The sequence below is a fragment of the Macrobrachium nipponense genome, chromosome 25, assembly GCF_015104395.2.
Source record: "Macrobrachium nipponense isolate FS-2020 chromosome 25, ASM1510439v2, whole genome shotgun sequence".
Lineage (NCBI taxonomy): Eukaryota > Metazoa > Arthropoda > Malacostraca > Decapoda > Palaemonidae > Macrobrachium > Macrobrachium nipponense.
The window spans coordinates 51,607,844-51,617,470 of NC_087214.1; the positions used below are offsets into that span (position 1 = coordinate 51,607,844).

The 9,627-nt window shown below is 37.5% G+C and overlaps 1 non-coding gene across 1 annotated transcript; it reads left to right on the plus strand.

Moving 5' to 3' along the window:
* The first annotated feature begins 9,253 nt into the window (after positions 1 to 9,253).
* Trnal-uaa (transfer RNA leucine (anticodon UAA)) lies at positions 9,254 to 9,337 on the plus strand. Its single transcript has one exon. It is a non-coding gene; the product is annotated as a tRNA-Leu (tRNA).
* Positions 9,338 to 9,627: the final 290 nt, after the last annotated feature.

A 9,627-nucleotide genomic window follows, 5' to 3' on the forward strand; every position in this document is an offset into this window, starting at 1 on the left:
TATAAGCCGATCCCCTTACATAGATGAATATCATTATACAGCGCAGATTTCTCCAAGCACAAAATTCGTCATTTCAGTCAAATAGAAGCAGAAATAACAAAGATAATAACAAGTAGATCAACCAAACATCAGTTAAAAAGCAAGAGTAAGAAAAATCATTCGACGAGCAGAAAATAAACAAACAAATGACACGGGGTGAAGAACGTTAGTAACCTACACTGATATAGCCCGGACTGTTATGTAGAAAAAAAAATAAATAAAACTCGTCTTATTTTCTACAACGATTTGGACTTATTCCATTGAGCCCATAATCCGACCCTGAAAAAAATGATCCCACATGTGAACCAGAGAATTGCATTCACTTTTTCGCCTTCATTAACACTGCTGGCCTCTCGCTAAGGGGTCGGTTGCACAAATGCCTCTTCTCCAAATCCATTTTCCACTTTTAATTAACACTCCACCTCCCACCCTCTATCCCTAAGTGCATTTGATCCTCAGGCTCAAATTATACACACACGCACACACACACACACACACACATATATATAATATATATATATATATATATATATATATATATATATATATATATATATATTATATACCATACCTGATGATATCTAGGTTCAACCTACATAGGAACAATGCAAAGACTAAGGGCACCAAACACTGAACGATTGTTTGTATCGTTCGTAAAACATTGCGTATGGTTTATTCAGAATGCAAAAGTGGGCGAAGTTTCGTGGTCTGAAGGATCTCTGCGAGAATCTGTCACGACCAGGTTGCTGGCTTCATTGCGACTTCTGTCTGTCATACACAGGTCGTGCAATATATTTGTTTGTCTGCCGATATATCGCTATGGTGCAAGTCTCTTCTAGAGATGATGCCATGTCTTCCCGAGACAAAATCTTTGTTCAGACTGAAATCGGTGCGGAGATCGTTCATACTGTCTGAATAGTGTGTGTGTGTGTGTGTGTGTGTGTTGTGTGTGTGTCGATAACGACAATCGTTTATACAATCGTTCAGTGTACGGGGCTCAAGTACATCGTTATTGAGTTCCCTGCCTCACTGTTCGAATGATTAATGAATCAAATCAAAACTCTTAATAGACTTTAATCAAGAAAATTTGTCCAGTCAGGACCAACTCAGGATGAGAGAGAGAAGCTGGAAATGTGTCAGGCGAGCATGGTAGACAATGTTGTTGGTGGCTTCTCTCACTCATATACAGTTGGTCCTGACTGGAAAGATTTTCTTGATTAAAGTCTATCAAGAGTTTTGGTTTGACTCATAAATCATTTGCACAGTGAGGCAGTGAACTCAAAAACGATGTACTTGATCCCCATTTGTAACATTAAGTAGTAACTTCATAGGATAGGCCTATATCAGAGTACTTCCATTGGCACTTTGTAGGTTGAACTGAGATATGTCATCAGAGCAGGTTAGACGACCAAGATGGAAACTGCGCCCTTTAGAGAGGGTTAGTCGTGCCGTCAGTTCACCCAACAGAGTACACAGTAGGCATTACTTGAAGTTCTTTGCCGCGTCCCTTCGTCCCATAGCTACAACCCCTTTCATTCCTTTTACTTTCCATCCTCTCCTAACAATTATTTCAAAAGTATTTTCAGCCCTGAGTAACCGCATAGGTCCCAGTGCTTGGCCTTTGACCTAAATTCTATATTCCAACTGAACTGGCCTCTTCACTCCCACAAGAACCTATTCCAGTGACACCCTCACATTCGCTGGAACCTCCGCCTTTGCGCCCAATCGGCTCTACCTCTCTTCTCTGGACAACTTTCGTCCAGACTCCAGATACCCACTCCGTCGACACAAGTCTGGATTCTCTGTTGGGAGGAGATCTCTCTTTCCACTGGCATTTCACCACAATTCCTTTCCAATCGAACTTTCTCTGTATTTAGTATAGAATCAAGGCCAAGCTCTGGGGCCTATGTCATCATTCAGCGCTGAAAGGGAAACTGACAGTAAAAAGGTTTCAAAGATGTAACGAGGGCGAATAGGAGTCATGTCATCAGACGTCTGAGAAGCCGTAATTAGGACAGACTGACCTTATAACTAGCCAAGATTCTGACGTTTCCATTGCTAAGGACCGTCTGTAAATCATGATCGATGTATTTCAAAAAATGAAAGAAAAGAGCAAGATCGAAATGCAGAACAGAGAACCTACATCGAATTTATGTTTCTGTGGGTCTAGGAGCATAATTCACGATACACCTTCGTCTTCAGCGCTAGCTGAGAGAGAGAGAGAGAGAGAGAGAGAAGAGAGATAGAGAGAGAGAGAGAGAAGATAAAAGAAGAGAGAGAGAAAGAGAGAGAGAGAAGAAAGAGAGAACGAGAGAGAGAGAAGAGGAGAGAGAGGAGAAAGGAGAGAGAAGAGAAAAGAGAGAGAGAAAGAGAAAGAAGAAAGAAAGAGAGAAAGATTGTAATTTGCAGTTTTTTTACTCTTTCTGGAAGAAATCGAAATTTCCTTCGGCGTACGTCACACACACAGACAATCACAAGCACTGATACACAGAGATTTACCTTTACAGCTCCAGCCTTAGTTAAGGCCTGTCCACACGAGCGGGCCTCATCGGCGTGCTCCGGGATTAACGGGCAAATTCTGGCGGGCTTACCCGTGAATGTTGTCCACATGGCCATGGGTGAGGCGATGGAGAGGTGGGCGTGCCCGACGATGCCAGTAGAGTGTTCAGTTTGTTACGATAAACATGGTGCCTACCACAAAGAAGAAGATATTGCGTAGCATGATAATTGCTTTGTGTGTGATGAAAAAGAAGAGAATATGGTGCAAAGAATGGCTCAGTAAAAGAAATGTAATGGTTAACGTACGTCTGCCCGGGGTCGAAGCTCAACCCATCGGGCACCACCATGGTGATTTTGCTACAAGACCCATCGGGCAATTTGACGGTTTGCCCGTCAAGTGTGCCCGTTAGAGGACAGGCCTTTAAGAGGAAAAACACCTCCAAAGGAATTGCAAAGTAGAGTTCAATCCGTCGCGAATTTGCATCCATAAGGTTGGAAGAAAAACAGAAACTTTTTAGCATCACGAGAACGTGCTGAGTATCTCATTACGTCTCCTTCCCTTGTTTCTTCCAATTAGTGGTTAACACAAAGGAATTTCGTGAACTGTCTTCCCGGACCCAGAACAATTTGAACTTGGGGCAGTTAGGAAGCTGTACCTCCCGTATTACCTCAATGAATGCTTAATGGATCAATAATTAAGCGAATTTTCTCTTTTTCTACTTTTTGTATGTATAACGAATAATTAGGACAGACTGACCTTACTGTATTGCCGCAGATGCATGGATTCTATATAGGTGCTTGAGTTATCAGCGGAGCAGGAAAATTAAGAACGTAGGTGCAAGGCTAAAAAACTAAGAACGTAGGGGCAAGGCTAAAAAACTATCTGAAATTAATTCTTCTTCTTCTTCTTCTTCTTCTTCCAAGTTTAGAGGCCTTATGCCAGCACTGATACCAACGCAGCAGAGGTGACGATGAACGAAATTGTTCATGACTTATCAGCCTACAACTACAAGGCTCCAGTAGTAAAGGTGTAGATGATGACACCTACCGACATCAGATACTAAAAAATGGATAATAAAGTCATATATAAAAATTGAAATGGAAAGTTATGATGAAAGTCAAAGGTTCGGAAGACAAATAAAAAAAATTATAAACAAATTTAACGATGCTTACGTTGTTCCCTCCAGGAAGGAAGCTCAAGTGATAACTGGAAATTAAAAAGGATTTTTAAAACTGTGATCACATCTGCTACACGCCTCTCTCTCTCTCTCTCTCTCTCTCTCTCTCTCTCTCTCTCTCTCTCTCTCTCTGTAGGGTATTCGAACAGTTATAAAAGTCATCATAAATATGTAAAGGTAGTTTAATTTGCCAGAAAATCCCAATAGACTAATATTTTTAATAGATTATGATCATCCTTTTGCTACCTAGAAATTAACATGCGGTAGCTTATCCTATTTGACAGCCATTAACACACGACGCTTAGAAACAAGTGGCATTTTATAAAAGACTAATTAAACTTTCGTCAGCAATGATGCTCTTACTGAAGTTCACAATTGCCTGTTAATGACGTCCATTATGGTTTCAGATGGCTGCTAATTACCTCTGACAGGTGTCCTGCCGTGAGACTCGAGGCAACAATTGATCTCCTGAAGAGAAAGAAACAAAGCCTCGAGTTCAAGTGCTCAGTTGCCAAGACTGACATCACATCTAAGAGAGAGAGAGAGAGAGAGAGAGAGAGAGAGAGAGAGAGAAGGTTCATAATCAATAAGTCGAAGTCTACCGATCACGACCGATGGGTCACAACCTATGAGTTAAGATCTCTGGGTAACACTGAGTCACGCCCTACGTGTCACAACTTGTAACGACTCATGTTCCACAACTTATTGGTTACACTCTACAGGTCACATTTATTCTGTTTATATTTTATTTGATTTTCTACAATTCACGTTTAGGTTCTTTTGCATTGTTTACAAAATTTTCCCAAGTTTTTATTAACCAGATGTATTCCTTCCAAACTGATTCATTCCTAGTGAAACGTGTATCTACATTCCAACTCATCTTTACTGAAGTGGAGTAACAACTGACAAAATTTATGTATATATATATATACATATATATATATATATATATATATATATATATATATATATATATATATATATACACACACATACTTACACACACACATATATTATATAAAAATTATATATATGATTATATATATATATATATATATATATATATGATATATTATATATATATATATAATACATACATAAATGGAATAATATATACATTGAAAACCAGACGAATTTAACAGTCAAAATGGCCATTCCCGACTGGGATACTCTCATGAAGAAGAAGAAGAAGAAGGAGGAGGAAAGAAACGGTAACTCCTCCTAATAACATTAATCAACGCGCAAAGTGAATGAGAAAATATTTTCTTCATCAAGCGAACATCTGCCATTATTCTTTGTCCGAAAACGCCGAAAGCCCAACGATATCCGTTGGAATCAGAGGAGTTACTCAGGATTGATTCGTTTTCCCAAGAGACTTCTCGCAGTTTCTGGAGAAAGTTGGGGAAAAGATTCTTCTCTAACAGCAGTAATAATACCCGGATGCTCTAGTTCAAGGGTAGAATTTTATTACCAGCGTGGCCACAAATATCGTTTAATATCGAATGCTCCGTAGATTCCATTCGCGGTTATTAATGATTTAGTGTTGTATACTTGATTTAATTTAACACGTGAACTTATTTGCCTTTATCTAGAGTTCTTTCCAATTTCTAAGAAATACTTAACAGTTTGAATTTTAACTGAATAATTTAGTTTCTTGATTAATTAATTTTGATTTAATTTTGCTTAATAATTAATTAAAGAATTAATTAAACTTTGTGTTGTTTTCAACTAATAGTAAATACCCCTGAAACTGTGATTTTCACTAATAAATTTTCAATTTGAAAATAATTTTTGTGTATTTAACTTTTTTATAACCTTTATTGACCACCAGTGATAGGATTTAACTTGTGTAGATTCTAACGTAAGTGATAAATGGTGCGGTTTTCCTTCAATCTTCTTGAAGTGAGTTTGGACAATGGAGATATTTGAAATACTTCTACTTTTAAAGTTGTTATTGGATTGATGTCCTTTAATTAATTCAATCTCAAATAAGATTACCTCAATTTTTTTAATGAAATTGGTCTGATTTCTTGTACGATTAATGAGTCTTTTAAGGGATCAATGTTGCCTTTAGACTACTCAGTCATATTTCATCTGTGATGAAGGTTCAAGAGTCTGGCTGCTGTGAGGAAACTATTTTTGGATTGGTAAGCGTAATAATCAGATATTAGGATGCTTTGTCACAATATATATATATATATATATATATATATATATATATATATATATATATATATATATATATTATATATATATATATATTTATATATATATATATACACACATATACATATATTGTTTTGATAACAGAAATCCATCTGATAAAAGGAGCCCATAAAAATGCCAAAATACAGAAAAGAAGCGCTATATTTCAGAGACTGTGCTGTCTCTCTTTTCAGGCAGGTAATGAAGGAGAAAAGTCACAGGAAAAAGCAGTATTTACACCAAAAGATCCAATCACAGGGAAGCAGCTGTTTAACTAGGTCACCCCAGTTCATAATTTCTCTTTCATCTTCTTAAACAATGCTCGAAGATGGTGGAAAGAAATATGAAAGAAAGAGAATAAGAACAAAGGTACAATAAAAGGAATGAAAGGGGTTGCAGCTAGTGGACGAAGGGACAATGCTAAGAACCTTTAGTAATGCCTACAGTGCAATCCGTGAGGTGCACTGACGGCACTAGTTCCCTACGGGAGCGAAGTGAGTTGTGAAAGCAGCTCTGTGCTGTAAAAGAAATTGAGAAATAAAGAACAAACTAAATAAGAATAACAACAAAGAGCAATAAAAAGGACGAAACGACCAGACCAAGACCCAAGTCGGCCCCTTCAACAAAAGCCAAAAGTTCCACCAGCCTCGAATTGCTGCTGTTACCGTCACGAAGTCGCCAGTCAGTGCTAAGTGTTATCGCTGCACTTTCTTTTGTTTTCTATATCATGAAATATGACGAATACAATAATGTTCAGCAGCCTGAGTTCATAGCTTCAATTGGGATGTCATCTTAAACATCACAAAGGCTTTTGTCATCATTTGCTTGAAGCGGCCTCTCTCTCTCTCTCTCTTCTTCAGTCATAATGAATGATGTTTTCTTATCTCCAAAGAATATCTTAAACTTGAAATCTAAATATTGTGACGGGGTAATGTTTCTATAAGTAAACGACCGTTATTTTGCGTAACATCTGTCATAATCGTTTCCGTGGAATTCGTCTGATAAATGTTCTATCATTGAATCATGGTCCAAGTCTAAGAAGTTCTCTGCAAATCTTTGCAGAATAATTATTAATACTTTTCGGATCGTTATCAAGTGTTGTTACCATTTTCAAGTTTTTGGTGAAATAGAACTTTTAGTCTGTCATACATAGAATTCGTTTGTTTTTTATTAATTAACAATATATCCTAAACGACATATTTAAAGAATATTGATATGCTGGGAAGTCCACTAAGAGAGAGAGAGAGAGAGAGAGAGAGAGAGAGAGAGAGAGAGAGAGAGAGAGAGAGAATCAGTAGCAGAACAATTCTATTAAAAAAAATTGCCATAAAATCATTGACTTTTTTTTTCTTTTCATTAGCAAGGGATATTTCTTGGGTTCTCGCTCCATCTCATTCCTGTTCAAACGGAGGAGAATCGTTCTTTATTAAGTCTCCTCAGAATAACCGACTGCAAAAGTTGGAATTTCTAGGAGGGTGAAATTTCCTCACCAACTTCAAATATCAGTTAACGGAAAATAAGAAAGAATTTAAGCCCAAATGCTGGAACCTATGAGGCCATTCAGCGTTCAAACGGAAATTGACAGGAGAAAGGTTTGAAAAGTGTAACAGGAGGAAAACCTCAGTTGCACTATGAAGCAATTGTTGGGAGAGGACGGAAAGTATGACCGAAGACAGAGAATATGGACGGAGTTACACTAAAAGGAATGAAAGGGGCAGATGGGACACTGCAAAGAACCTGAGGTGCACTGAAGGCACAAACGCCCCTACGGCAATTATCAGTTAATTCCGGAATTGACCTGAGATGGTAAAATCTGCTTTTCTCCTGGTAATTCCTGGAGAGAGAGAATTTATCTCCCCGAGTTCCTTTCATCCCTGAAGGTCAGGTGTTTGAACTCTCGATTTGAAGGTCCTTTTTGTCAAAGGGACGGGAGACCTTTTTCTCTGTGCAATGTTGCTTCTGACAACAGATAAATATTTTAATACAGTTTTTTTCTCTTGTTTGAATAGTTTTCTTTTTTGTTTCATACAGTTTTTTCTCTTGTTTGAATACAGCTTTTTTTCTCTTATGAGCTAATATTCAATTATTTTTACTCTCTCCTATTCTAGTATGAATTTCTTCTCTCTTTTTTTTTGTCTTTAATGGGGGAGAATGAAGACGAAATTAATGACATCAGAAGAAACATCCCCACGACCCCTAAGCAAAGAATTCAGACCCAACAAGCAAACCCCAAGTGTCTACCTCAGTATTCTCTCTTCGCTTACCCAGGGAGTAAGCCTACAAACTACTATGTTGTTTTTGTTGTTCTTGTTCTTGTTGGTGGGGTAGGAAAGCCTAAAAAGGTCTGAAAAGGTGTTCTGTGTTGAGTTAAAGGTAAAGGAATTTATGATTTATTTATTAGAATAAGAGTGTAAAAAAAATAATAGTGTGTATTTTAAACAATACAGAAGAATTATTTCTAATAAAATATACCGTATTTATTTTACGCCTTCTTTACGTGTAACTCTGAAGTCAATGTTGATTCTACAACTATGATAATTACTAGTTTTATACCAAATTTACAGTTGCAGTCTTGTAAATTATTCCATCAAAGCAAAAGACCACATCTAATCTTATAATAAAGGCGGCGAAAAAGCAGACAATCAGTCTTCAAATATCAATATGAAATTCCAGTAGGAGCTTGAGATAATATCCAGTGGCCCATTTATTTTTTTTAACTGTAATAATGATTCCGTTTGACGGATACAGCACTTTGGCTCTTTTGGAATAAAGGAAGACTCAGCCATGATCTGTATCCTCGTTTGAAATCAAAATTTCTGGGATTTAGTTTGTAGTTTCTTTGGTGTTGATGTTTCCACCACTTTGTAATACATACATTGTCAACGTAAAGACGAAAGCGGCTTGGATTTCTAACTATCATTTTTCCTGTGGGGATTCGCTTATATATACATACCATACATATATATATATATATATATATATATATATATATATATATATATATGTGTGTGTGTGTGTGTTGTGTGTGTGTGTGTGTGTGTGTGTGTGTGTGTGTGTGACTAGAAGTACTAAAACCACAAGTCTTGTAAAATCTTAATGAAAGCCTTAAAACTCTTCAGTATTTTATCAATAATAATATGGCCTACTTCATATATATCAGGGATCAAACTTGAAAGCTTTCTGGAATACGTCATAGTAAAAGCAGATTCAATTATATGTATTCCTGGTAATCTTATCGCTACTAAATGAAATTTCTTCTACCTTCGTCACGTCGATAGCATGATGAAAATTACTTGTGTGAATAAAAAGGAGGACTCGCCACTCGAATTGTAGTCAGGTTGGCCGAGCGGTCTAAGGCGCCAGATTTAAGCTCTGGTACTCGAGAGAGTGCGTGGGTTCGAACCCCACACCTGACTACGGGCTGCATTTTAGCTAAAGCCCGTGCTGGCATAAAGCCAGCTTAATCCTCAACAACAACAACAACCACTCGAATTCAGTCCCTTAGCAGTCATCGCTTGATAATGTCCTGTGGATCAGGAGGAAACGTCGCGCAATAATAAACCTAATGACTCCACCGAATTTTACCATGCCCTTTGGTGCGTTGCTCGCCAGTATAAGCAACAACGAGAAAGCCGTCATCAGAAAAATAGAGAAGGCTCTCTACAAGATTAATAGTGCTGAAGCAGCAATCATATTATTATTATTA